The 26392-nt window shown below is 38.8% G+C and overlaps 1 protein-coding gene across 2 annotated transcripts in view; it reads left to right on the top strand.

Annotated features, from left to right (window-relative positions):
* Positions 1 to 7809: 7809 nt before the first annotated feature.
* sh2d4a (SH2 domain containing 4A) overlaps positions 7810 to 26392 on the top strand; it is an 88876-nt gene continuing 70293 nt past the window's right edge. Inside the window, exons 1-2 of one of the 2 annotated variants that reach the window (XM_028805410.2) lie at positions 7810 to 8065; positions 11955 to 12038. The gene's annotated coding sequence lies outside the window, so the exon portion shown is untranslated. The remainder of the gene's footprint in view (positions 8066 to 11954; positions 12039 to 26392) is intronic. The other variant, XM_028805408.2, reaches the window with a different exon arrangement.

The raw sequence follows: 26392 nt of genomic DNA on the forward strand, positions 1-26392 counted from the left end.
ACGATGCTGGGCATAACCTTATGGCACTGAACCTGAAGATGGTCAGCAGTGCATGTATGTACACTACGAAAGGTAGACAGACTACAATATTTGCTTGCACTTTACAAACCGTGTTATATCTCAAGTATTTTTTCCAAACAACAACTGTGACCAATTTGTAAGTCACACGATAACCAGATTTGTTTGTCTGCCACAGAAAGTCAGGTGCAATGTGCGGGCTTATGCATATTTGATTTGATTTTTGATTGTTTTGAATAATATGCAAACATGAGACCAAATATAACAATGTCAATAAGGAACACTGTTTTTCTGGCCTCTTCAATGGTGTGATACCTCGTTTTTTATTGTAGTTTGCAGTTAAAGGGGGTTTTGCTTCAACACATATTTTGAGCAACTTTTTCCAGAACAAAAATTTGTGGTAAAAAACATTACATTAAGTAATTTCTGAGCGTTTCTGGGCTAGATGTTTGTCATTATGGCTCCCTGTCCAGGGTTTGTTCCTGCCTTGTGCCCGGTGCTAGCTGGATAGGCTCCAGCACCCCTCCGCAACCCTGTTCTGGACTAAGCAGGTTAGAAAATGACTGACTGACTGTTTGTCATACATATTACTAAATTAAATATTATAAATAACGTCTGCGGTGGGCTGGCCCCCTGCCTGGGTTTTGTTTCCTGCCTTGCGCCCTGTGTTGGCTGTAATTGGCTCCAGCAGACCCCTGTGACCCTGCAGTTAGGATATAGCGAGTTGGATAATGGATGGGTGGATGGATTATAAATAACGTGCATCAAGGAAACTACCCAAATTAAGTTAAAATCAAAATGTTATTTAAAGACAACAGCAGAAGCTTTTTCTGCCACTCAAAAAAACTGTTATTTTGCAATAATTATTGTATTATTTCACAATAATGTTGAGTTATTAGAATTGTATTTTAAGAATTTACTGATACACTGTTACAGTTTGGAAAATGGATGTATAGATGACATTGTCAGCATTAGTAAATAGCAAAAATAAATATAATACATTAGATAATACTTTATATGAGCATTAAAATGCACATTTAGTACATCATCCAAGAAATAAAAAGGTCATAAACTGATTGACGGTTACAACATGACTGATGATGGCTAGTGCTGTTTGTTGCCTCTTACTTCCAGACTCCTGAATTCTCTCCTAGCTACATCATTTTTATTACATTGGCATATTCTCTCCACATCTCTCCACATGGGTATTAAGAGATTACCATGTGTCCTCCACAAACACACATTTAGGGAATTATAAGCAAACTCCATTAAACCAGGTTGCATAATTGTGTTATTAAATTGTGGGATTTCTTTACATCATTGGAAATGCATAAACAGGATTACCTGTACCACTGTCTCTATATTGAGTTACGTATTTAACAAAGCTTTTTCTTCTCTATCTGCTCCAGTGACGCTTTGGTCAGGTTGCGACAGTAAGGATATCCCATCCTGGAAACGTTTAATCAGTCTGCAAAAGTAAATTCATATTTCAACATACTGGAAAAACAGAAGTAAAAAACAGTCCAAAATAATATAAAAAGCGTATAACCCAGTACATTTAAAAGAAAAAGCCTTGATTGAAATGCTTTTTTTCTTGTTTAAACTATGAAAAAACTGTCTAAAACATACAGAAATTAGCTAGCCTAAGAAAATCACATAGTCCACTTGCAAAAGTGTCTACTCATTACTCTCTAAGGCACATCATTAGCCGGAGGGGTGGACTATTGTTCTAAAGACGCAGACCAGTGAAGGTAGGCCAGTGGACTTTAGAGAAAGGCAGACCATTGTCGTGTAGTCAATGAGTCAAAACCTGGATGGCTCATCATCAGCACCAGGTTTTGGGGGTAAAAAATGAAGGTTACAGCAAAGACAAAAATTTTTAAAATAGCAAGAATGAAACATCAGTAATAATGATCAAAGTGGCTTACAAAAAGAAACTTAAATGATCAAAATATAGTCCTCTGATGTTCATCACTATATATGACATGAGTAACGCACTATTTACTCCTGGCACGTTAAAAAAGTTCATCATAGCCTCTTGTTGGGGGGAAAAAAGAAGGAGAATTGCCCTGATACCGTGCACTCATCGGATGGTGTTTTTTATAATTTACATGTGCTGGGAATGGTCAGCTACCAGGACTCATTAGTGATTGTTTAAGTATACCTGTGTTTGATTCAATTTTGTGATTATGTTAGGAATGTTAAGCTTATTTCAGGGACCCTAATGCATTTTATGTAAATATTAATGCCTTATGGAGTTACTTGATTAAAAAACAAACAAACAAAAGGAAAAACGCATTCAGAATAACTGGAAAATACCATTGTAGCTGGTGGTTGAATCATTGCACTACAATGTGTTGATCTCCTCATGTAGGCGTAGTTGTAAAGCATGCCTTTTTTTTGCTTTTTTTCTGTTTTGATATGACACAGATATACAGCAGCCCTAATAAAGGTGACAAAAAGTCAAAGGGTAAGCGGCAGACATAATCACACACAAAACTGGAATTTTGTTGAGAAAACAGTCTGCTAAAATTCCTCAAAAATAAACCTCCCTCTATCTAAGCACCAAAACACCCAAAGAGAATAAAGATGGATGGAATTATGAAATCTTAGACCACGGAGGTATTTTCCGTACGTCGCTTAAATCATCCGAGATCAGATGCATCATCTTGGATGAGTTAATGCCAGTGACACTCATCCGGGATAAGTCGGTTTTTCAAACGCAGCCATGTAGTAGATTAGTCTAGCTGGATCTAATCATACGAGATGAATGCGTGCACCCGCGCTGATTGAAAAGCCCATATATATTGAGTCTAGAAAACATAATCAGCAAGTCTTTGATAGGCTGTAACAAAATGATGAAAGAATGGGCACATTTTTTTTTCACACAAGCTGAGCAAGACCTTTTATTCGAAGGACATGAAGAATTTCAAGATTTAATATGCACAAGGGGTAACACTGCAAAAGCAGCCCAAACCAGAAAAGACGGCTGGCAAAAAGTGGCCGACAAATTAAATGCGTGTGCATTGTACTTACTGAAAGCAGTGTTTCATTTCCTATGTGTCAGATTAATTATTATTTAATATGTCATAATTCCAGATCAAACGTGAGCACAAGGAGAACACGGAAACAGGTTAAAGTGAAGTACAAGAATATACTTCAAACTGGTAAATATTGGTATATAACTATTTAAAGAATTGTTGACATAAAGAATCATATATATATAATGTAAAGAACATTAATTTTAAAGCTAATAAGAACGCAGACAAGCAAAAAACAGGTGGAGGTCCACGCAGTCCAGACCTAACCCCTGCAGAAGAGTTGGCTCTCCAGCAAAATGTCCATCGCCCTGTTTCTGAGGGCATTCCACGGGGAAGCTCCTCCTCAGAACCAGTGGCAGGATGCAGTGGTCACTTCATTTCAGGTAAAGGATGGTCATTGCATATATTTGTCCTCGATGTGCGCCACAGGTATGTTCCATATAGCCCTCTTTTTTTGTTGGGTCAGTTGCAGGGAATGTCCCTAGAACCTGTGTCTGACCAACGAGATATTGACGAAGGTCAAATATTTGATGAAGACACTGTGTCTGATTATTCATCAGGAGGAGAGGTACATTTTCCAAATAATGTTTGATCAAACTCCACTCTGATCAGTCCCGTGTGCCCCAATCTCATTTGGAAATCCTGGGTAAAGAGAATGTTAGGCTGATTGTGAGATTCTTTATGGAACTGTGGGTGTTTTTTGCCTTTGTATTACCTACCTGCAATGGCATGAAACGCCTCTTTTGTCTGCACACGCAGGTGTCCAGGAAACACTATGAAAACCCAAAAGAAATATTTCAGAGCCAAACAGACTTTACGAATTGCCTGGCAAACTGCACTTTTAGATAGATTTTCCACATCGCCTACAGTATATATAAAAAGTGCCGCTTGCAAAAAACTTCAAAGCAATGCATACTGTCTGTGTGGATGTGAGAGCCCGACTTCGCTGAGTTTGACTTCGAATATAAGGTCCTAATAAATCTTTGAGGTACAATATTCCCCCTTGGCTAAAGCGGTATCTTTCGAAAAGAATTTCGTACGGGAGCAATAAAGGATCTTGCCGATCGCGCAAAACCCTCTCTATTTGAAATTCTCTTCTTATAATTTGCGTACCGATATCAATTGGTTGCTCATTCATGAACGGTGAAGCCATGACTAAATGAATTCCATGCACGGACACTGATTAAGTGTGTGAGCTAATCCTTGTTTACATAGAACAAACCTGCTCCGAGCAGGTTTGAGGATTAGGATGTGTTGCTATGACAACACATCCCGCAAGAGTTTCGAGAAACCGACAGATCCGGGATCATGCCAAATCGTCAACAATTACATCTGGCGAAACGAGTAATCCACGTACGAAAAATACCCCCCAGAAGAAGGAAAGACCTGAAACAACTGGAAACTTCTCAGGAAAACCCTAGAAGTCAAACAACATGCAACATGGATTCAAGAAATATTCAAAAGGGAATATAAAAAAATTGGGACAATGGCTAACAGTAAAGCAACACCCAAAAGATGAATTGACCTGACATGGGAAATGACTCCCAGTATCCTGGACATTAAGAAACACTGAGTTAAAATGAAAATCAATCAGCTGCAAAGGTGTAGAAGTCTCTGAACATGTCATGTGGGGATGTGACTATGACCAAAAGCTGTGTAATCCCCCCACTTAACCTGAGACACATGGGTTTTCAAGTTGTGTTGCTATGTGCCATTTATAAAGACATGCTTTAATTACTTCTTCTCCTTCCTTTTTTTGCCCTTTGTTTTTTATTCTGCTTACAAAACACTCATTTTCACATGTTCCCTGAAATGAAAGCTAAAATTAAGTCATCTCCTGAATCCTACAAATAATTCTTTGCATTTATATAGCGCTTTTCTCACTACTCAAAGCGCTCAGCAATTGCAGGTTAAGGGCCTTGCTCAAGGGCCCAACAGAGCAGAGTCCCTATTGGCATTTGCGGGATTCGAACTGGTAACCTTCTAATTACCAGTGTAGATCCCTAGCCTCAGAGCCACCACTCCACCTTACATATGGGCCAGCCCTACCTAAATCATTCTCCATCTATATATTCCTATTGGTGCAGCAGAGGATCACTGGCAGGGCCATTGATTTGGTGGCGCATAAATTTTGGACTTGACCCGCCCGGTGAGCATTGACCAAAAGGTCTATTTTTGTCACGTAATGAATCCTATTCTTTGTTTTGTGTCTATATGGTTACGTGACTCTTTTATTGACACGTTTGTATTGGGTTCTGTGTTGTCGCAGGATAAGGGCCAGAAGCATGAATACCTTCACATGCCACAAGCCGCCGAGGATGGGTGTGTCAGGACTGGGCTATGAAGTTCGATGTTGAGTGTGAGGCACCAATGCCCACTCATTCCCATTTGGCCTTGTGAAATTGCCCTTTGCAAAGTGTTTCATGAACTAACAGGGATTATTGAAAAAGAGCACTGCTATGCTTTAGAGCCACAGGTTCCACTTCCCAGAAAAACATTGATTAAGAAGATGAGATGTTTAAAGAAAAGAACTATGTAGCAACACAGGGGATGTGCCACCAGATGGTGAAGCTGCAAGCGTCAGTTGGTGTCTTATTGGGCTTTTGCACATGTTCGAATACAGAACAAGTTAAGCACAGCAGCGTAGGATTTTCACAGTGGAATGATGTGACGATTACAATACACATAAAGTCCACAAAACTTTGGATCCAAAAAAATTATCGGAACGAGTGTGTCCACAATCGATTGAAGGAAAAAAATGTTGTCCTTCCTGATGCAGCACCATGGTTTTGCACCATAACGAAAGATAAGTTCTCAAATCTAAATTGCGGCCAATTGAACAAAGAGCAGTAGACAAAGACGATAACACTGTATCCAATAACTTTACATCACACAAAACTCTCATTTCAAATTTAAAATGCATATACATATCTTGAGTAACAATTTTAATGCTGGGACCTTTTTGAAGCTGAAGAACCAGTTTTCACATGCAAAGAAACCTTCATAGAATGAAATGGTTCTGTGTCAAACTCCGATTTTACAAGGAACCACACAACCCTGTAAACTCTCATTTTACAATTTTCATTTTTAAGAGTGTATATTAATGAAATCTGAATAATCAGTCAATCGATATTTTATATATTACCCTTAACAGAGCTTCTTCTTCTTTCGGCTGCTCCTGTTAGGCGCCGCCACAGAGGATCATCTGTTTCCATATCTGGATCTTGCTCTGTCACACCCATCACCTGCATGTCCTCTCTCACCACATCCATAATCCTTCTCTTAGGCCTTCCTCTTGCCTGGCAGCTCCTTCCCTAGCATCTTTTTCCCAATATACAAAGCATCTCTCCTCTGCACATGTCCAAACCAACACAATCTCGCCTCTCTGCCTTTGTCTCCAAACTGTTCAACCTGAGCTGACCATCTAATGTACTCGTTCCTAATCCTGGCTATCCTTGTCACACCCAATGCAAACCTTAACATCTTTAACTCTGCCACCCACAGCTCTTTATCCTGTCTTTTTGTCAATGCCACCGTCTCCAACCCATATAACATAGCTGGTCTCACTACTGTCTTGTAGACCTTCCCTTTCACTCTTGCTGGTAACTGTCTGTCTCAAATTATTCCTGACACTCTTCTCCACCCATTCCACTATGCCTGCACTCTCTTCCACACTCCCTGTCACCCTGTTCTACTGATCCCAAGTATTTAAACTCATATACCTTTGCCAACTCTATTCTCTGCTTCCTCACCATTCCTTTGACCAACGTCTCATTCACACAAGTATTCTGTCTTGTTCCTACTGACCTTCATTCCTCTCCTCCCTTGAGCCACCTATGGGTCTCCTCAACCTTCTCCCTACTCTCGCTACAGAGCACAATGTCATCCGCAAACATCATAGTCCACGGAGACTCCTGCCTAATCTCATCTGTCAACTTGTTCATCACCATTGCAAATAAGAAAGGGCTCAGAGCCGATCCCTGATGTAATCCCACCTCCACTTTAAACGCATCCGCCACTCCTACGGTAGACCTCGCCACTGTCACACTTCCCTTGTACATATCCCATACCAGTCTTACACTTCCTCATACAATACCTTACACAATTACAATTAAACTTAACAGAACCAATCTTCAAAAAATGATTTACAGAATTCACACGAATGTAATTCAAAGTAACATAAACTAGAAACACGTTATGATCTACAAGGAAACTAAACGGCCCAAATTAAAAATTTATGAGATTTAAATATCAACAAACGTATCGGCTGAGATTTAAAGATCTTAGTAGATGGACAAAACGTGTGGATGGTCATTTTTGCATTACAAAGCGTTCCTTTATGTCGTAGTAAATTAGGCTCCCATTTTTGAATTACCAAATGAACAGCGCAGTTCAAATGACTACGAAGCAAAGTTTCCTCGTCCCGCACGTGCACGCGTTGCTTTTCTCCAATTTATGCGGTGTTCCTCGTTCTGTATGAAAGGTTGTACATCTGGCCAGATTATTAAATATGATGCGTGTGCACTTTTGATTAACTGTCGCCCCGTCCAGCGTTGTGCCCGCTTCGGCCGGGATAAACTGTGTCCACGACCTTGGACCGGATGAAGCAGTTAATAAATAAATGTATCAAGATCTGTCTGGAGATTAAATCAGTGCATGCCTTTCATACCTTGTGAATTTCCGAAATCACAAAAAAACTTCCCGGTTCAAAGTCCTCGGTATTTAGGTGAGCACTGGTAGGCGGGCTCCCTGAGTGATAGCCGGGAATACAGCAGGTAGGAAGGCGGAGGCGGGCTGTTTCAGAAGCGCTGCTTAATCACAGAGGACAGAGGTGCCCAAAAGAAATGCGTTAGAGACTTTCGCGCACGTGTGCTGTTATGTAAATTGTGCCACGAAACTAAAGTATCAGACAAGTAGAATCAGTCAAACTGCGGAAAGCCATCGGACTGGGCGGAAGGACGAAATCTGTAATACTGGACTCGGAATCCCAGTCAACAGAGACGGAGGTGCGTTACTTTTTTTTTTTGACAAGGTTGTCCGCGAGTGCCCTGTTACCACTGAGGACGGTGTAAACTATTCTGTAGAGGTGAAGACTAGGAAGTTTCCTGTGCTTTGGATGTATTAGCGGTTCTTTAAACACGACAGAAGCAGTTTTGCAACAACTATGTACTGTATATTGGGCCTGGTAGTTGAGGCGACAGAAGTTTTTTTCTGTGTACAAATCGTTGTTTAAGCAGAGCAGAGTCTTTAAAATGATAGCTTGCTTGGACTGGTCACTCGCATTTTTATTTTGACGAATTTTCTGTACCCTGTAAAGTCTGTTTGCGATTAAATGTCATCCCTAAAGCATGGAAGTGTCAAATGATTTTTTTTTCATTATTATTAACGCGATCTTTTAGTTCATGCATTTATTTTTGAACTCGCTTCATTCGGGTCAGGTAATTAGAGTGATCTGGACTGTGCGCTTGCTCCATACCCACGATCTGCATTTAACTCGCCTGTTTGAAGTTATGCATTCAAGTTTACTTTTAAAAGTGCTTGAATTTAAAAACAACAAAATCTGTTTATACTGCAGTATTGCTTGGCTTAGTACATGATCTAGAATAGCTTTTTTCATACCACACCTTAAGAGGCACGGAAACTCCACTGGAAAGTGTTTTGCAAAATGTTTAGATGTTTTTCTTTATGGTTTAAAAAAAAACTTAAGGAACGAAACCCCGCCCGGAAAAATCCCTTTAAGAGACGGGACTGGCCAAAGTTGCGTGATACATCGATGATACATAACACTAAAAATAGATAAAAAGGACTTCTATTAATTTTCTTAAGGGGCCGTTTGCACCCAATCTACATGAATGCAATATATTAAGTACTGTATTGTGAACTGGCATGCTCACATTTGTGCAGAAACAAATATATCCTGATCTAATATACACCACATTGTGTAGCACAGTACAGATCAAAGAAGCATATGTGAAGTTTAACTTTTTGATATGGCGGCTTTTGTGTTTAGAATATATTTTCTAGAGTAGGGCCATCATATCTTAACGTATGGGCACAATGAGCACTAGCCTGGGGGCCCAGGAGCATAGCGGCCCACAATGTTTCTGATGCCTATTTATGTTTTTGTTTTGCTATCAAAGCAGGGACCCCAGAGTACTACTTTGCCCGGGGACCCATGATGCTGTTAAGATGACCCTGTTCTAGAGAGGAGAATGTGGTGTGTGTGTGTGTGTGTGTGTGTGACTCGGTGCTGTGATCGGCTATCCAGGGCTCTCTCCTGCTTTCTGGCACAGACTCCCGTGTTCTGTCATATTTTGTTGCCCTGTCACATTTTGCTGCCATAGGTGTCAAAAGGATGAGGAGCAAAATGTGACAAATGTTATATGACTGACATAGAGTATCATGCTTCCTAAAAGATTTTGTTGCTTTCACTGACAGTAATGGGAAATGTGAAAAGGGTAAAAATCACAGTAAAATAAAAAACAGAAAATGACTTGAAGGGTATTTTAGGAATTTAAACAAACAAAAAAAAAAAATGAAATTACTTCAAGGAGAAAACCGCTGACTCACAAAAGTATGTTAGGACATAAAACAATACAAATAGGAAGAGTATTCAGTAATTGGAAAGAAGATGTGCAAAAAAAACATATAGTTCACAAAAAGTGAAACTACAATGAAAAACGCTGAAACCTGATGCAAACGTTTTTGTAAACATTGAAAGTACAAAATATAAATTGGAATTCGATTATGGCATTTGTTATATTAATTTAATTATTGCAAGTAATTGTCAGAATAGAAAAGGAGTATGCAAATGTAGTAAAAATGCTGTTTAAATTTCACAATCGGAAACTGTTGCTGACACTGAATATGAAAACAAAAAGGGTACAAATCAGAAATGTGAAAGAACGCAGCACTCTCCAATCAGAAAGCAAGGAAAGTGTGCAGAAAATAGAAACAAATGATTATTTAATGGGTAGAAAAAAATGACAAAACATTCTGATACTCATCAAATAATCCCACACTTCCAGTTTCTGATTGGACATTATTGAGTGCTTACGCATATCCAGTTTATAGTTTTTACTTTCCTTTTTGACTTCAATAGCATTTTCTAAGAATGGAATTTGAAGAAATTATACAGCAATTCAAGTGTATGAATTTATAGATTGATATTTTTCTCATTTTTAATTTTTTAATGTCTTTGATGCACTTAGTAGGGCATCATGGTGATGCTGCTGCCTCGCAGTAAGGAGACCAGGGTTCACATCAAGGGTCCTCCCTTTGTGGAGTTTGTATATTCTCCCCTGTGTCTGCATGGGTCTCCTCCAGGTGCTCCAGTTTCCTCTCACTGTCCAGTGACATGCAGGTTGGGTGAATTGGTGTTTGCCATGTGATTGATTGGTGTCCTGTTCAGGGTTTGTTCCTGCCTTGCACCCTATGCTAGCCAGTATAACCAGTATAAGCTAAACACCCTTAACCCAGTGACCATGATCAGGATTATGTGTGTTAGAAAATGACATAACATGATGTACTTGTGCTGCCTGTATTTGACACAATTTAATTACTGTGTTGATATCTTCCAGTACCTGAATATCCATTGTATTCTCTAACATTTTCAACTTCTGCAGTGATTTCTTTATTTTATTTCCAGTATTTTCCAATATTTGGATTTGCTGGACTTTCCAATTGTGAATTACATGTTAACACACCTTCTTGTAGAAAAATGTAATGAGCCGAAGATGTTATCAGATTTTACACTGGGATTTGCAAAATTTTGTATATATTTATAAAATTATAAGGGTTGTCCATGGGTCATGTAAAAACTCTCCAACCACTGGGCCTAGAACCTTGATCTTGGTCTTGTTCGAGAGCTTATGACATGATACATGCTCCTGTAGTAAAATGGAGGTGCAGGCTACCCCAACAACGTAATCAGGCCTCAGGTCCTTTTCACAGCAAACAGTGGCGCAGGCACATGCCATGGCTGACAAGAAAAGAACAACAGTGTGGTTACGCGGTGTTGTTGAGAGGAAAAGAATAGAGGCAACATCTGCTGAGTGTGAAACACATTGCACAGGCTTATCAAATGCATGTCAACTACGGGATACAAAATGTGGGTACGATGAACACAGACAGCTGCCTGCGGATACTGATGTCTGCAAACTCCATTATAGTAAGAAGGAAGAAGAAGCTCATGAACCACCTTTTTTGAGGACTGGATTTTCGCGTGTTTCCTAGTAATTGTGATTTTCATATTTTCTATTATCTCCATTATGATTGCTGGTGCATTTGTTGGCTTTAAAATTGTATGCAACAGAAATATGTGATGTGGAAAATGTCTATTTTCATCCATTCCATCCATTTTCCACCCCACTGAAGCCGAACACAGGGTCATGGGGGTCTGCTGGAGCCAATCCCAGCCAACACAGGGCAGGAACCAATCCCGGGCAGGGTGCCAACCCACCGCAGGACACACACAAACCAAGCTCACACTAGGGCCAATTTAGAATTGCCAATCCACCTAACCTGCATGTCTTTGGACTGTGGGAGGAAACCCATGCAGACACGGGGAGAACATGCAAACTCCACGCAGGGAGGGCCCGGGAAGCGAACCCGGGTCCCCAGGTCTCCCAACTGCGAGGCAGCAGCGCTACCCACTGCGCCACCGTGCCGCCCTTATCTATTTTCAGTATTTACTTATTGTGATTTGCAATTTTTATTTTTTTCTTTGAGTGCTTCTGTTTCTTACTTTTATTGGAAAATTATAACATCTGATTTTAATACTTGAAAGTATTATGTATTTTGCCATTTAATTTTAGTTCACATCTCATCAGACCTTCATGTTATTATAGTTCCTTCCGACATTTAAACAGTAGCTTACTTTACCAATTTTTTCAGGTGACTGTCAATATAATGTGGTTGTATGCAGTGGTCAATGAACAGACTGAACTCATCTTAGACTTGAACCAGGGGAAGAAAAATGTGAGCAAACTTCATGCATTTAATCCATTACTGATATTCTCCTTGAAAAGAAAATACTTAAATCACAGTTTACAAATGCCATTTTTCAAATGCCCGTTACCAGTATTATTTCCAAATATTCACTTCTGTTTCTTCTTTATTTTTCTAATTTGAATTCTGACCCTGTACATTTTTCTGTTTCGCTCTGTGAAGGTGGCAGAATCTGATAAGGAAGGGTTAACTCTCAAGTCTGTCTGCCACATTCCGCCTTTTTTGCTTTTTTTTTTGCCTATAGCCCGCAAAATGTGATAAGGAAGCAAAAAATGGTAAAGCATAGGCCCTTGTAATCCACTGTTTAAGCAGGTTTAAGAATGTTATGTTATGGCTATTGCGGGCGGTAGTTTGGATGCTGGCTGCCTCAGTTAATCTGGCACCATACTGGAAAAGTGCATATTCACAGCATGCCAGCTTGAGTACTTGGAAATGAAGTGCTACAAGTAATTTGAAAATAACTAGTACTGCTATTCCTTTATACAGTTAATGGCACTGTTTAGTTTTCTGATTAACTCAGGAAGAGACTGCACTTAGGGGACATTAAAACTGATGTTAATCCATCTATTGTCTTAACACTCTACTGTATAAAAGCTGGGGCAACAATAGGCACAAAATGGGGACGAGACATGGATATAGCGCCACCCTTGTAAAATGTTTGTTGGATCAAAGAATGAGTTTGCAGACTCCAGAGAATAAGAAAAGGCTTTCCTTTGAGCCTTTACTTGTAAAAGAGCCGTGTCAACCCATCTAGTGCTATGCCAGTGCTGGACAGTCTTCAAATAAAATCTTATTTTACTTAACCATGCCGGACACTTTCAGACCAGTTATACAGGAGCAAGGCATTCTAAGGTAGGACTTGAAAGTATTCAATTTTTATTGCACTCTGTGTTGGTGAGTTGACTACCCTTTGCCCCCACCACTGTCTGCCTTTTGTCCAGCAGATTTTTTTGTTTACAAATGCTACTGTCCACCTCAGTCACCTCTCAAGGGACTCTAGCCTAACGTGTTAGCTTTGGGCACAAGGTAGGAAACAACCCTGGGTGGGACATCACTCAAGCACAGGTGTGGTATAGTGGGCCCGTGGCTTAGAAGAAAAGGCCAGTTTTTAAATAAATAATTGCCACACTCGTGACTTAAAGAGGAGGGGGCGTGGTAGTGTGGCTGGAGTGGTTCTTGGACACAACGTAAGTGCAGGCATTTTCTCGCTTAAGTGCACAGGTGAGGAATCGTCCATATCTGTAATTGATGCCGGGAGCTGCTAATCGTCACATCTGGGCCACATCCCCATTATAAATAGGAGGAGCGCGAGTGCAGTGGAAAGGGAAAATTGAAAGTAAGAACAGAGGTTAGAGAAGGAAGAAGAAAGCAGGAAGCTGAAAGCCAATGCCACTGTGAGTGAGTAAGCGAGCGAGCGAGAGCCGGCTCGATGTAAGAAGGACAGGCTGCTGGGACAAGTGATCCCTAGTGGGGTGTTTGGCCGGCACCCGAGGGCAGATTGATTGAGTTGCTCCCCTGCTGAGTGCTTGTGAGGAGCAGGAGTGCATGGAATGTGGTTGGCTCGCCGCGTATAGCCATAGAAGGCAGCGGGAGTTAGAGGCTTGGGAGGTGGAAGCCCCATTGTGAGCGCCCTGGATGCTGGGGAACCCAAGTCTCGGTCTAGTGAGAGCCCTACGGAGCCAGGAACCAAAAGGCTTCCGGACCAGCAGGAAGAGAAGGTCAGCTACAGGTATGGCGACTCCCCTGGTGCATGGCTGGGATGGGAGAAGCCGGGGAGCCGCCAGTTGAAGAAGGCACCAGATTTTGTTTTTAAAGGACTGCTTCCAGCTATTGTTTTAACCTCGCTTTTAATGGAACTATTTATTGGATTTTAACCTCCACATTTTTCACTGTTTTTAATGGATTATTTATTTATTGACGTTTTGCAGCATTGCACTTTCTTTTGGACACTGTTTTGATTTGATCTTAACTGTTTTTAATAAAAGCACTGATGCACTTTTGCACCTTTTCCCTTGCTTTGTTGGTGTCCTCATTGTCCAGCTCATCCGGTTCAAAAAGTCTCCCAAAAGGAAAGTGGGAGAGTGAAGAAAACCCCACATCATCACAACAGGACATAGGCATACATACTGTACATGGCCAACCTGGAACAACCATACACACTGTTGGATGTGGGAGGAGAATCCATGCATATAAGTGAAACAAACAATCTTTGCATAGACAGTGCTGGGGCTGAGATTCAAACCCAAGACTCTTCAGCCCTGAGTGAGCAGCACTAACTGAGGTGTTGTTTCTGTTTAATTTGAAAGGTCTGCACTATGTGATAACTTGGGGAATTAGGGTAGGTGTTGCTGCATTTGTGTGCTATCATATATATGGTAAATATGAATTTCTGTGTTGGAAATTCCATGTCAATGCCCTACGAATTCAAAGCTACAAGTTGGACTGTTCAGTGAAAATCACGTGTCAGATGCAGTCTCCTCAGGGAATGATACATTTAGGACTTCTTGAAATTAAGCATCTGCTTCGTGTAGTAATTCTGGACAACTTTTTCTTGCACTGATACCTGCCATGGATGCGCACTGTCACCACTTTGATCATGAACTTTGCTTACCTTGGAAATCCTGTGTCTCATAGACATGTGCAAAGTTGTCATTGTGAGGACTCCCTCTACAGACAGTGCACCAGTCATAAAACAGTACATGCTAGAGCCCACCCTCTCAACGTCAATGGGTGAAAATGGCAGTTTCAGTTTCAAGAGGTATTTTTGAGTTGCATGCAGTGTCGCTGAAATAAATAAATAAAGAAATAATTAAATTAATACGTAAAGAAATATGCATCAGGAACATATTTCATGACACATTTAATTGCTTAGGCTAACATCATTATGGTTTTTATATATTTATATATTTATTGTTGCATTTCACACTACTCCGGGGACAAATTATCTATCTATCTATCTATCTATCTATCTATCTATCTATCTATCTATCTATCTATCTATCTATCTATCTATCTATCTATCTATCTATCTATCTATCTACATGTATTTGTTTATATATTTGTTTCATTTTTACTTTATCAAAGTATTTCTCCATAAAAGCACTGGTATTAATTTAAATGCTCTTGCATTGTATTTTGTCATGGAAAACTCTGTGTAGACGCTACAGTCTGAGAGTGGAGAAATAAAAAAAAAAAGGTTGAATATCTCACTGCTTTGTAATACATTTCAAAATGTACTATTATACTTTTACAAAGTTTGTTTAAAGGTCCTGTTCTTGTGGCAATGATCAATTTTTGTGAGTATACAATATGGGTTGATAGCTGTCTAGAAAGAACTGTGCTAGAAGTGTAAACAGCATTGGAAAAGTAATGAAAAGTTATTGTAAAGCTAAACATGAACAATAACATCTATCAGGATTTTATGCATTTGTGTTTATCTGAAATTTAATCTGTTAGGTGTATATTCTTCTTAGGGCTTTCTCAGATAACAAGCCAGATAATGTTCTTAACTACTAGGTGTGACACTGCTAGGGTGAATGTAGCATATTGCACAGTTGAGCAAACAATGTGTCATTTTACATGTTTTAAGTAAATTGTTTTAAAGCTGTTTGGGTGTAGCCATGTGAGAAAAGATTCCTTACCCTGAAAGAGGAAGTTCACCTTCTGTCCTATGGAGGAGTTTAAATTATTTGATGTCAGCTTTTACTTATCAGGGTGGCTATTTGTTCACTACTTTAAGTAAACATTCAGAGAAAGATGATAATTTTAAAAATAAATGCTTGACTCAAACAACTACAAGTGAACCAATAGAAAAATAAGGAGTTCAACAGGACGTCAGGACAATGAAGTGAATTTGGTGTGATGAGCTGCAGGAAGATTGGGTTGCCTGTTCCATCTCAGTTACCATAAACCAGACTGTGTTTGAGCCCGATTTACACGTACAGTATAATAGTAGTTTTGGATTAACACAGGTTTTAAAAAGAGTAGGAATAATTTTTAACATACAATGCCAGAGTTATGACAAAGTAGCATTACTGATCAAGACCTCATATTTGTACAATTTAGAAATTCCAATATACATTTTTGCAAACCCTCTATGTTTACCATTGTGAAGAGTTCATGTCAGAAATATAGCATAATCATGGGAAAATAATAATTTTTGAACATTTGACTATGAAGAGCTTTCATCATATTCAAAAGCATTCAAGCACATTTCACTTTGGAAAGGCTGCATCTTGATCCTTTACTAACAAAATGAATTTGGATTTGGGGATGATCATGGCCTTTTTCAATGTTTTGTTGCTTCTTCATTATGTGTTCTTACTTTGTTTGGTAACACCTATGCTCTCAATCTGGATATCTTTTGGATCTAGATGAGTGTTGCACAGTATACCAGTACTGAAAAAGTACCAAAATATCAAATTTTTAAAACAGTACTATATCAGCTTTATACAAATTTCGGGAAATGGCTCCATATATGCACCATGTGATTGGAACTTCAAGGGGTAATTTGCCCTTCATTATCATATACAGTATGTACAGTCATATGAAAAAGTTTAGGGATGTGTGAAAGCATGGGATCCTCAAAGCAACTCTCAAAAATCTGAAAACAAAGATCATTCAGTCTCATGGTTTAGGGCAGGGGTAGGCAACGTCGGTCCTGGTGAGCCGCAGTATGTGCAGGTTTTTGTTCCAACCCAGTTCCTTAACGAGAACTCAATTATTGCTGATGAAGCACATATTGCTTAAGTGACATTTTGATGCTTCATTTTAGTGGTCTCGCTTGTTAAGGTTCTCCAACCTTAATTGCTTATTTCAATCTTAAACTGCTGCATTCAGTGTTTTAATTGCTCCTTATTAGCAATAAGATGTAAAAGACAAAGCAGCCAGCAGTTCTCCAGCTAGCTTTTTTCCAATTACATCTGTGTGTGTTCATCATGCACTGTTTGATTTAATAAAACACTTAATAGAAAAATGTGACAGACTGAAAATGATCTGTTTTAGGCTTCATATCATTTGGATGATATCTTTGGAAAGGAAAAAAATCTACGATATAAGAGCCTTACATTGCACAGACTAACAAGCCATAAAATTAAATAAGGTCTGAGATTGGCAATGATTGGTTTCTAATTAAGCAATTGGGTTGGAATGAAAACCTGTAGCCACTGCGGCTCACCAGGACCGATGTTGCCTACCCCTGGTTTAGAGGAAGGCTACAAAAAGCTATCTCAGAGGTTTAAACTGTCAATTTCAATCGTAAGGAATGTAATCAGGAAATGGAAGGCCACAGGCACAGTTGCTGTTAAACTCAGGTCTGGCAGGCCAAGAAAAATACAGGAGTGGCATATGCGCAGGATTGTGAGAATGGTTACAGACAACCCACAGATCACCTCCAAAGACCTGCAAGAACATCTTGCTGCAGATGGTGTATCTGTACATCATTATACAATTCAGCGCAATTTGTATGGCGGGGTGATGAGAAAGAAGCCCTTTCTGCACTCATGCCACAAACAGAGTCGCTTGTTGTATGCATATGCTTATTTAGACAAGCCAGATTCATTTTGGAACAAAGTGCTTTGGACTGATGAGACAAAAATACAGTTATTTGGTCATAACAAAAAGCGCTTTGCATGGTGGAAGAAGAACACCGCATTCCAAGAAAAACACCTGCTACCTACTGTCAAATTTGGTGGAGGTTCCATCATGCTATGGGGCTGTGTGGCTAGTTCAGGGACTGGGGACCTTGTTAAAGTCAAGGGTCGGATGAATTCAACCCAATATCAACAAATTCTTCAGGATAATGTTCAAGCATCAGTCACAAAGTTGAAGTTGTGCAGGGGTTGTATATTCCAACAAGACAATGACCCAAAACACAGTTCAAAATCTACAATGGCATTCATGCAGGGGGAGAAGTACAATGTTCTGGAATGGCCATCACAGTCCCCTGACTTAAATATCATCGAAAATCTATGGGATGATTTGAAGCAGGCTGTCCATGCTCGGCAGCCATCAAATTTAACTGAAATGGAGAGATTTTTTATGGAGGAATGGTCAAAAATACCTCCATCCAGAATCCAGACACTCATCAAAGGCTATAGGAGGCGCCTAAAGGCTGTTATATTTGCAAGTTATATTTGCAAAAGGAGGCTCAACTAAGTATTGATGTAATATCTCTGTTGGGGTGCCCAAATTTATGCACCTGTCTAGTTTTGTTATGATGCATATTGCATATTTTCTGTTACAGTAATCCCTCCTCCATCGCGGGGGTTGCGTTCCAGAGCCACCCGCAAAATAAGAAAATCTGCGAAGTAGAAACCATATGTTTATATGGTTATTTTTATATTGTCATGCTTGGGTCACAGATTTGCGCAGAAACACAGGAGGTTGTAGAGAGACAGGAACGTTATTCAAACACTGCAAACAAACATTTGTCTCTTTTTCAAAAGTTTAAACTGTGCTCCATGACAAGACAGAGATGACAGTTCTGTCTCACAATTAAAAGAATGCAAACATATCTTCCTCTTCAAAGGAGTGCGCGTCAGGAGCAGAGCATGTCAGAGAGATAGAGAAAAGCAAACAAATCAATAGGGCTGTTTGGCTTTTAAGTATGCGAAGCACCACCGGTACAAAGCTGTTGAAGGCGGCAGCTCACACCCCCTCTGTCAGGAGCAGAGAAAGAGAGAGAGAGAGAGATAGAGAGAGACAGAGTTTGTTTTTCAATCAAAAATCAATACGTGCCCTTCGAGCTTTTAAGTATGCGAAGCACCGTGTAGCATGTCGCTTCAGGAAGCAGCTGCACAGAAGGTAGCAACGTGAAGATAATCTTTCAGCATTTTTAGACAAGCGTCCGTATCATTTAGGTGTGCAAACAGCCCCCCTGCTCAATCCCCCTACGTCAGGATCAGAGAAAGTCAGCGCAAGAGAGAGAGAAAAGTAAGTTGGGTAGCTTCTCAGCCATCTGCCAATAGCGTCCCTTGTATGAAATCAACTGGGCAAACCAACTGAGGAAGCATGTACCAGAAATTAAAAGACCCATTGTCCGCAGAAATCCGCGAACCAGCAAAAAATCCGAGATATATATTTAAATATGCTTACATATAAAATCCGCGATGGAGTGAAGCCGCGAAAGGCGAAGCGCGATATAGCGAGGGATTACTGTAATCCAATAAACTTAATTTCACTGCTGAAATACTACTGTTTCCATAAGGCATGTCATATATTAAAAGGAAGTTGCTACTTTGAAAGCTCAGCCAATGATAAACAAAAATCCAAAGAATTAAGAGGAGTTTCCAAACTTTTTCATATAACTGTATACCTTTGAGCACAAATCATTAAGGCTGGACACCAGCTGAGCAGGGAAGATGCACAAGTTTTCAGCCCAGGGAAACGAAACTTCTGGGTTTTGATGTGAAAGCTGGTATCAGTACCGAAGTCAAAATTTCAGTATCGATCCAACACTAATGTAGGCACAGATTTATGTCTTCAGTGTATAAAACTGCTAGTTGTTCCTTTGTCAGGATAACTCCGTTTCATGGAAATGGTGTACCTCATAGAAAATGTGTAAATGCAGAAAGCTTATTCCTCAACAAATTACCCTGAGAATGTAGTTTTGGGTAATAATTGGATTTTTTTAAAGCACAATACAAAATCTTTAAAACAGAAGTCCAAATCGTACCTGAAAACCAATCTTCTTATTTCGTATTTTTTAATTTCCTGTTAATGTAATTCTCCTAACACTGACTCTCTGTCTTTATGGTCTTACTTTTTTCAGCTCTTATGTACAGTACATTTGTTGTGATTTGGCATCACAAACATGGTGAAATGGGGATGAGGCCTCTAAAAGAAGCCCAAACCAGTACGACAATGACTTCACTGGCCAGGTCAGAAAAGTCTTACCCCAGTACAGCTAGTCCCTCAACAGCTAGTAGCAGGCATCTGGCATAGCAGCCTCCAAAATTGGGTAAACTAATTTTTAGAGTTCAAAGTATACTTTATGGTCTTGAAATAGCAAAAATACCTTGAAAGAGGGGGATACCGTGAACACTCCAGCTTAAATAGACAATTAATAGTGCAGAATCTTTATCAAGTGAAAATGTCTGTTAAAAAAATAACAAAATTATCTAAAAACAATCCTAAGCAAACAAGTCTCAAAGTACAACCTAAGAGCCATAAACCAAAATACAAACCAAAATACAGTTGACCCTTGATATACGACCGGCCTGACAACTTGGTTTACGACCAAAATTTTTGTTTTGAATTATGACCAACATCTTGCGTTACAACCCGAATACGGTCATGTGTATCTACTTGTGCGATTGTAAACAAACAGCCGAGAGCGTTTGTAAACGTCAGTCGGAGCCCAGATACATGTGTTTGTGGACGTAATTTCGGTCAGTGCAGTGATTTATATAATTTATTTCAATAATTGCTAAGGAAGGAAGAGAAGGTAACGAAGGTAAAGAAAGCGATCACAATCGAAACGAAGAAGGAAATTGTATGGAAATATGAGAGTGGCGTTCGTGTGACCGATCTCGCTAATATGTATAGCATGTCAAAATCCACCATCTCGACAATTTTACAAAGAAAAGATTTGTATGTCTCCTTCCAAACAGTAACCACCTTCCATTTCATTCTCCTCTTCCCTTCCTGCAAGCCAAAGATGTCAACTTAAATGGTGAGTACAGTATGAAATTGTTGTTTCTGGTAGGCTGGGCACTTTTTATAACTTTTAGTTAGTACATTAGAAAAAGTATTGGTGTTTTTGGTAAATTATGCACATTATACAACCGTTTTTTATTAAAAAATGTATGTAAGTGTTGCTGTGGGAGGTTCGGAACACATTAAGGGTATTTCCATTATTTCTTATGGGAAAAATAGTCTTTACTTACAACCAACTTGAGTTACAACCAGCCCTCGCAAACAAATTGAGTTCGTAAGTCAAGAAAAAATAATAAATCAGTTGAAAAAACAATATTTACAAAAAGACTCCAAACAACTTCCATTAACCACTACTGGATCTCTCCAGCTCCCTGCCTTTTATAGTTAGAGGGAGGATTCAGTAGCAATGACATCAGGGTGGGCCCGCCTCCTGGGGCTCCACACACAAAGAACATGGAACATAAGAACATTTAAAGGAATAGCACATAAATGACTTTAAATACAACAATAAAATATAAAATACACAAAATTTCAATATGACACACAACCACATTTAGTTGACAATCTTAGCTTTGGATGTGTTCCCAGGATAGCATTAACAACAAAATACAGTCTCATTCCTATTTGAATTATTTTCTAAATGAACCCAATTACTTTTTCAGTCTACCTTATTAGGTTTAGATGGAATTATTATTTGCTGTTAAAGTATCATGAGATGGTATCCAGTTCAGTGTTAAATGAGCTCTTACAATCACACTTAAAAGTATATACAGTAAGTAAAGAGATTGTTTCCATATATGCAATATAAGTATTAGAACTGGTGATTCTGCTTTGTGTGAAAGGCATTTTATAAAATCAAAACTGATTGACTGATGGTCTGCCATCTTTGTATTAGAGTAAGGGCTGCACAGAGATGCAGAGAGATACTCTTGGCTGAGCCATTGTATATGGAGTTTGTGCACTCTCCCTGTGTCCATGGTGTCTTTTCACTGTATCCCCTTGTACATCAGAAACACTTGCTGGTTAGGGTGACTTGCCACTTTAACTGGCCTTGCATGATCTGTACTCGGCTGACTAAGGGCTTCTTGCTTATGTAGTCACAATAAATTACAGCCTACTGCGACCCTGGCAAACTGATTTGAAGATGAATGATGTTATATATATATAAGCATAGCGTATGTACCTGTGGAACTAAAAGTTGTTTTTTATTCAAACAAATGCTTCATTTTGCACAGTGAACTTCTGCATGCCATTATTTTCTCAACATGATTTTCTGGAAATTCCTCCAAACTATACTTGTTAGCCTAGTGTTTTCAGACTACCCTTCATTGTTATGTTGACTCTTTTGTTATTGAATACTTTTCTCTTTTTCAGGTAATGTGCTTTGAGTTTTCTACTTGTAGCTTTGACCTTACATGAATTCATTATTTTGTCTACTGTTGTATATATGATATTTATCTTTTGGTTTGATCTTTTTGCTTATTTTCTGTTTTTGTTAGAGAGATTTTTCAGGCAATCTGATTTCTTTATTATTGAGGGTATTTTTTACCATCCACCCATCCATTTTTATGTCCTGTCATCAAACCGTTGATTGCAGGAGTGTCTATGGTGTCAAAAAGACTGGGGGCTCTATAGTTGTAAACTTTTTTCTTGGTATTGCCAAGTAAGTCAAAAGAACCAAAACCGGAGGTAGTTACAGTAAATCTGTCTCGCTGACTTTCTGTGTGTGTCTCTCTCTCTATTGCATTCTCTCTGTAATCTGATCTCTTACACACTTCTGCCAGTGGAGGTCTCACACTCGCCACATAACGTTAACTGTATTGGGCTTAAGTAGAGTTTAAACTTCACTCTGGGTTATTTCCAATCAAGTCCTGTAATGTGGATGGTGGTGGGGAGTGTTAAGGGACATACTTTTGCAAGAAGGACATTACACCCAGCTTCCACTAGTAACTCCTTGTGTCCCTGCGCATTTGGTCTTACAATTTTTCTTAAAGGGCCACAAACCCATGACAGCTTTAGAACAACATGTCCTCTGCTGCTCCTGCCCGAGATCACTTACTGCCTTCTATCAGCCATGAAGTCTTATAATTATGTTTCACTCTGTCATTGTAGGGAAGCTCAGATGCTCTTGGCATCTGCTTGGTTGCCTTCCCAGTAGCCCCATGAGAGATCATGGCCCATATACAACTAAGTTACCTCTCTTTTTCTTTTTCCAGACATGTAGTGCATTACACCACTTAGTGCCACCTGGTGGAGACCTTATTTCCGCATTGAAGTAACAATATAAATCATTCATGCTTGTTTATACTCCTCTCTTTTTTTAGGTACTTCCTGTACTCTTAAAAATAGTGGTTCTAAAATGGCAATTTATCAAATTGTGTGGTTTCTGATACAATTAATGCTTGACAAAGAACCATTTCATTCTCTAATATGTGAACAAAGCTTAAATCTTTAATGTGTAGTAGACTAATTAGCAGGACACTAACAGGTCAAGAAAGCTTGAACTTAGACTTTGTTACTGTGAGCAGCAGGAGTCCTTTTAAGATCATGAACCCATTAGTATTTCAGAAATCTGTTATCAGCTTTTCATGGCTATTTATAGAACCATATACAGATTTAAATAAATAAAGGCTCTTTATGGAACCTTCATGTGGATGGTTCTCCCATAGGGCAGCCAAAAATTATTTCTCTATGGGATTCCTCAAAGAATTCTTTCATGTCTTCATTCTCCTCTGTTCACTGGGCCACCAATCGCAAAACATGTTCCATTATGCAGCCTACGCATACGTACAGAAATAAAATTGGGAGAAGTTTAAGACATGCTTTTAAAAATCTGTTGTTGTTGCTGTCCAGGATTGTTGACTGATAAACTGAAGATTGTTGTCATAAAATGTATGTATTACCAATCAGTATGGCGAGGGCTGTAGTTGGGGTGGTCACTTTGAAACTATTCAGAAAAAAGCGCATGATATCTGACGTGTGCTTTTAACAGACATGAAATAGTGCTGAGTGACAAATGACACAACATGCAGGAAGTTAAAAAGTAATGGAAGCCTTTTAAAACTCTTCAGTAGCTGGCAAAGAGAGAAAAGAAAATGTTTTACCAGGGACGTGATATGGAAGTGGTGTTTGATCAGACAAATTGTTTCTTTCCTTAGGGGTTTGCTGTGAAAAGTAGCATAATGAATGTTAAATGTATAGCCAGCGTCTTGCAGATGGTTCTATCAGGAAAGTAATTAACTTGAACAGACACTCTGTAGGGCAATTTTTCAATTTATGTATTTATAATTTTAAATTAACATCTTAAATTATTAATTCATCAACATTTCAGCACCATTCATAGTATTTTAAAAGAGTACTATTTTTTTCAAAAGTTAAAAGTGATTTGTCAGGTCCCATAGACAGTGAACTTTAGAACTACACTTTCAACATGGTTACTTCCATGTAGAATTAATCAATCCTAAAAATATACATTTTTTCCTGTTAAAATTTGCTTGACTTGTTGATTTATGCCATTGCCACATTATATTACATTATATTACTTTTGCCGATCACAGTCACTGATCTCATCAGTGCACCATGTCAAATTATATGACTGAAAATTGCAGCCCATCTCACGTTTACCAACTGAGAAGTGATCTTCCAGTGCAGTCGTGTTTGCCTTTTTTTCTGACAGCCAATAGCATTTTGCCTGATGTAGCTGGAAATGTATGAAGTGTTAACAACTTCAGTGGGCTCAGCAGCAATCTCTGCATTTGACTTCTTATTTCCATTCAGTTATGGAAAGTAACATACAAGACAAGCTTCTCTTCTGTTTGCAAGGTCAACAGTCCCAGTGCAGCCTGACAGAGCCGGCACTGTACCAGCACTGTGTCAAGGGTTAATAGCTGTGGTGCATTCGGATGCAGACACTATTATTTTTTATTTTTTCAATTCTGTTTTAGTATATCAAACACAAGACATCAGACAGATCTGCTTCTATTCTATTTGAGGTTCAAAACATGCGTGTTCCTTATTCCTCGTTTCCACATTCTATGCTTTGCACTGTTGGTTGAAGCTCACATGCAAAGAGTCCGCTCCTGCTACTAAAGAGAAAATTAAACATGTTTGATTTCTTTTCCTAGCCAGTCGCGGACTAGTTGGTCTCAGTTGTTGTGTGTGTCATATTAGACGATCGGCTTCATGGGAGTCTGCTGCCGATTGCCTCATATTTGCTAAGATTATGTGAATGAAAGCTATGAGTGAAAATTGCTGGAAAAGTTGTCTGATTTGACATAGGCTTTACTTATGAAAGCATTCCTAAAGACTATGAAATTGAATTAATTTTAAATACATTTTTGAAAACAGATTTTTATTTGAAATTCCTACCTTTCTCTAAATGAAACAATTAATGTAGCTGCCTGAAAACTGATACAAGCCGTAAAGCTAGTTGAAAATTGAAAAATAAACGTCTGTCTTAAAAACTTGGATAAGAGATATGATCCTGTTGCAATTAGGGAAACTTTGACTGCTGTGTGCGTAGCTTTCAGATTAAATCTGAAAATAAAGTTTTTGAGAAAATAGTTATGTAATGTTGACAAGTGCCTGTATGAATGACGTTGCTCACAAGTGTAAAAAATGCAAACTAATTTAAATATAAACCACTTAGTAAATTCATTATGACAAATCTTATACAGTATGTCTGGTCACGGATGTTCAAAATTTGATACTTTGAGTAATTGAGATTTTTTGCATTTGATGAATTAATCAGGCAAATGATGAATAAATGAATGTATGTAATGTATAGTTTGAGGAAGTAGTATTCGCTTAGAACAGGCTACCTACTTCCCCATAAAATACTATTACTGGTTCCTTTTTCCCACTATCGGTGAACCATTTATGTAACCTTTTTCTTTTAATATACTTTTTCCAAATTATGAATTATTATGTTCCACATTATTTAATCAGTCATTGTAAGGTCACAAGGAATTTTACATTTGATTTTTAAAGAGTAGGTAATTATTTTAATGTGTTTGACTTGGTTTACATCTAATCAGTAAATAGCTTATCTTTTTTTTTCCTTTCCAGCCACTGGTAAAATTCCACATGGCTCAGTGTTTTTTGTTGCTGTTCATGCATATTACATGAAACTCCAATTGCAAAAACCTGAAATGAAGAGACCATGTTTACTTTTAATGGAAGTATTTAATTTGTCATTTCTTTTCTACAAAATTGCATTAAATATTTATTTCTTTATTTAACTTCTTGACCATTTTGAAATAATTTTACTCATTTGTCTCAGTTGCCGTTATCTTGCATTCCATTTGTGTTCCGAGTTTGACTCTTAAACATTTGAGTCCTTCTCTAGTTGTGTTTTTCTGAGTTTATTTTATTTTTCTGTTTGTAATTTCCAGAAATCAAAGCTTGCTTAGGTTATTGGCATGTCTGTACCTGGAATATCTGTCTGACCGATCAGTTGGCAGTTTTATAACAGAAGTAGAGGTATGCCATATGTATCATCTACTATAATATCTTTGTTTTTTTGATCAATATGTGAGCTGACAATAATAAGTATGTCACCAACTTTGCAAAAAACAATCAAGGAGTCACCTTGAGAGTGCATACATTCATTGCTTCATGTAGCCTAGTCTTGCTGGGCCAGATGTGATTCTCAAATGAGAATACAT

Source organism: Erpetoichthys calabaricus, chromosome 7, assembly GCF_900747795.2.
Source record: "Erpetoichthys calabaricus chromosome 7, fErpCal1.3, whole genome shotgun sequence".
Classification (NCBI taxonomy): domain Eukaryota; kingdom Metazoa; phylum Chordata; class Cladistia; order Polypteriformes; family Polypteridae; genus Erpetoichthys; species Erpetoichthys calabaricus.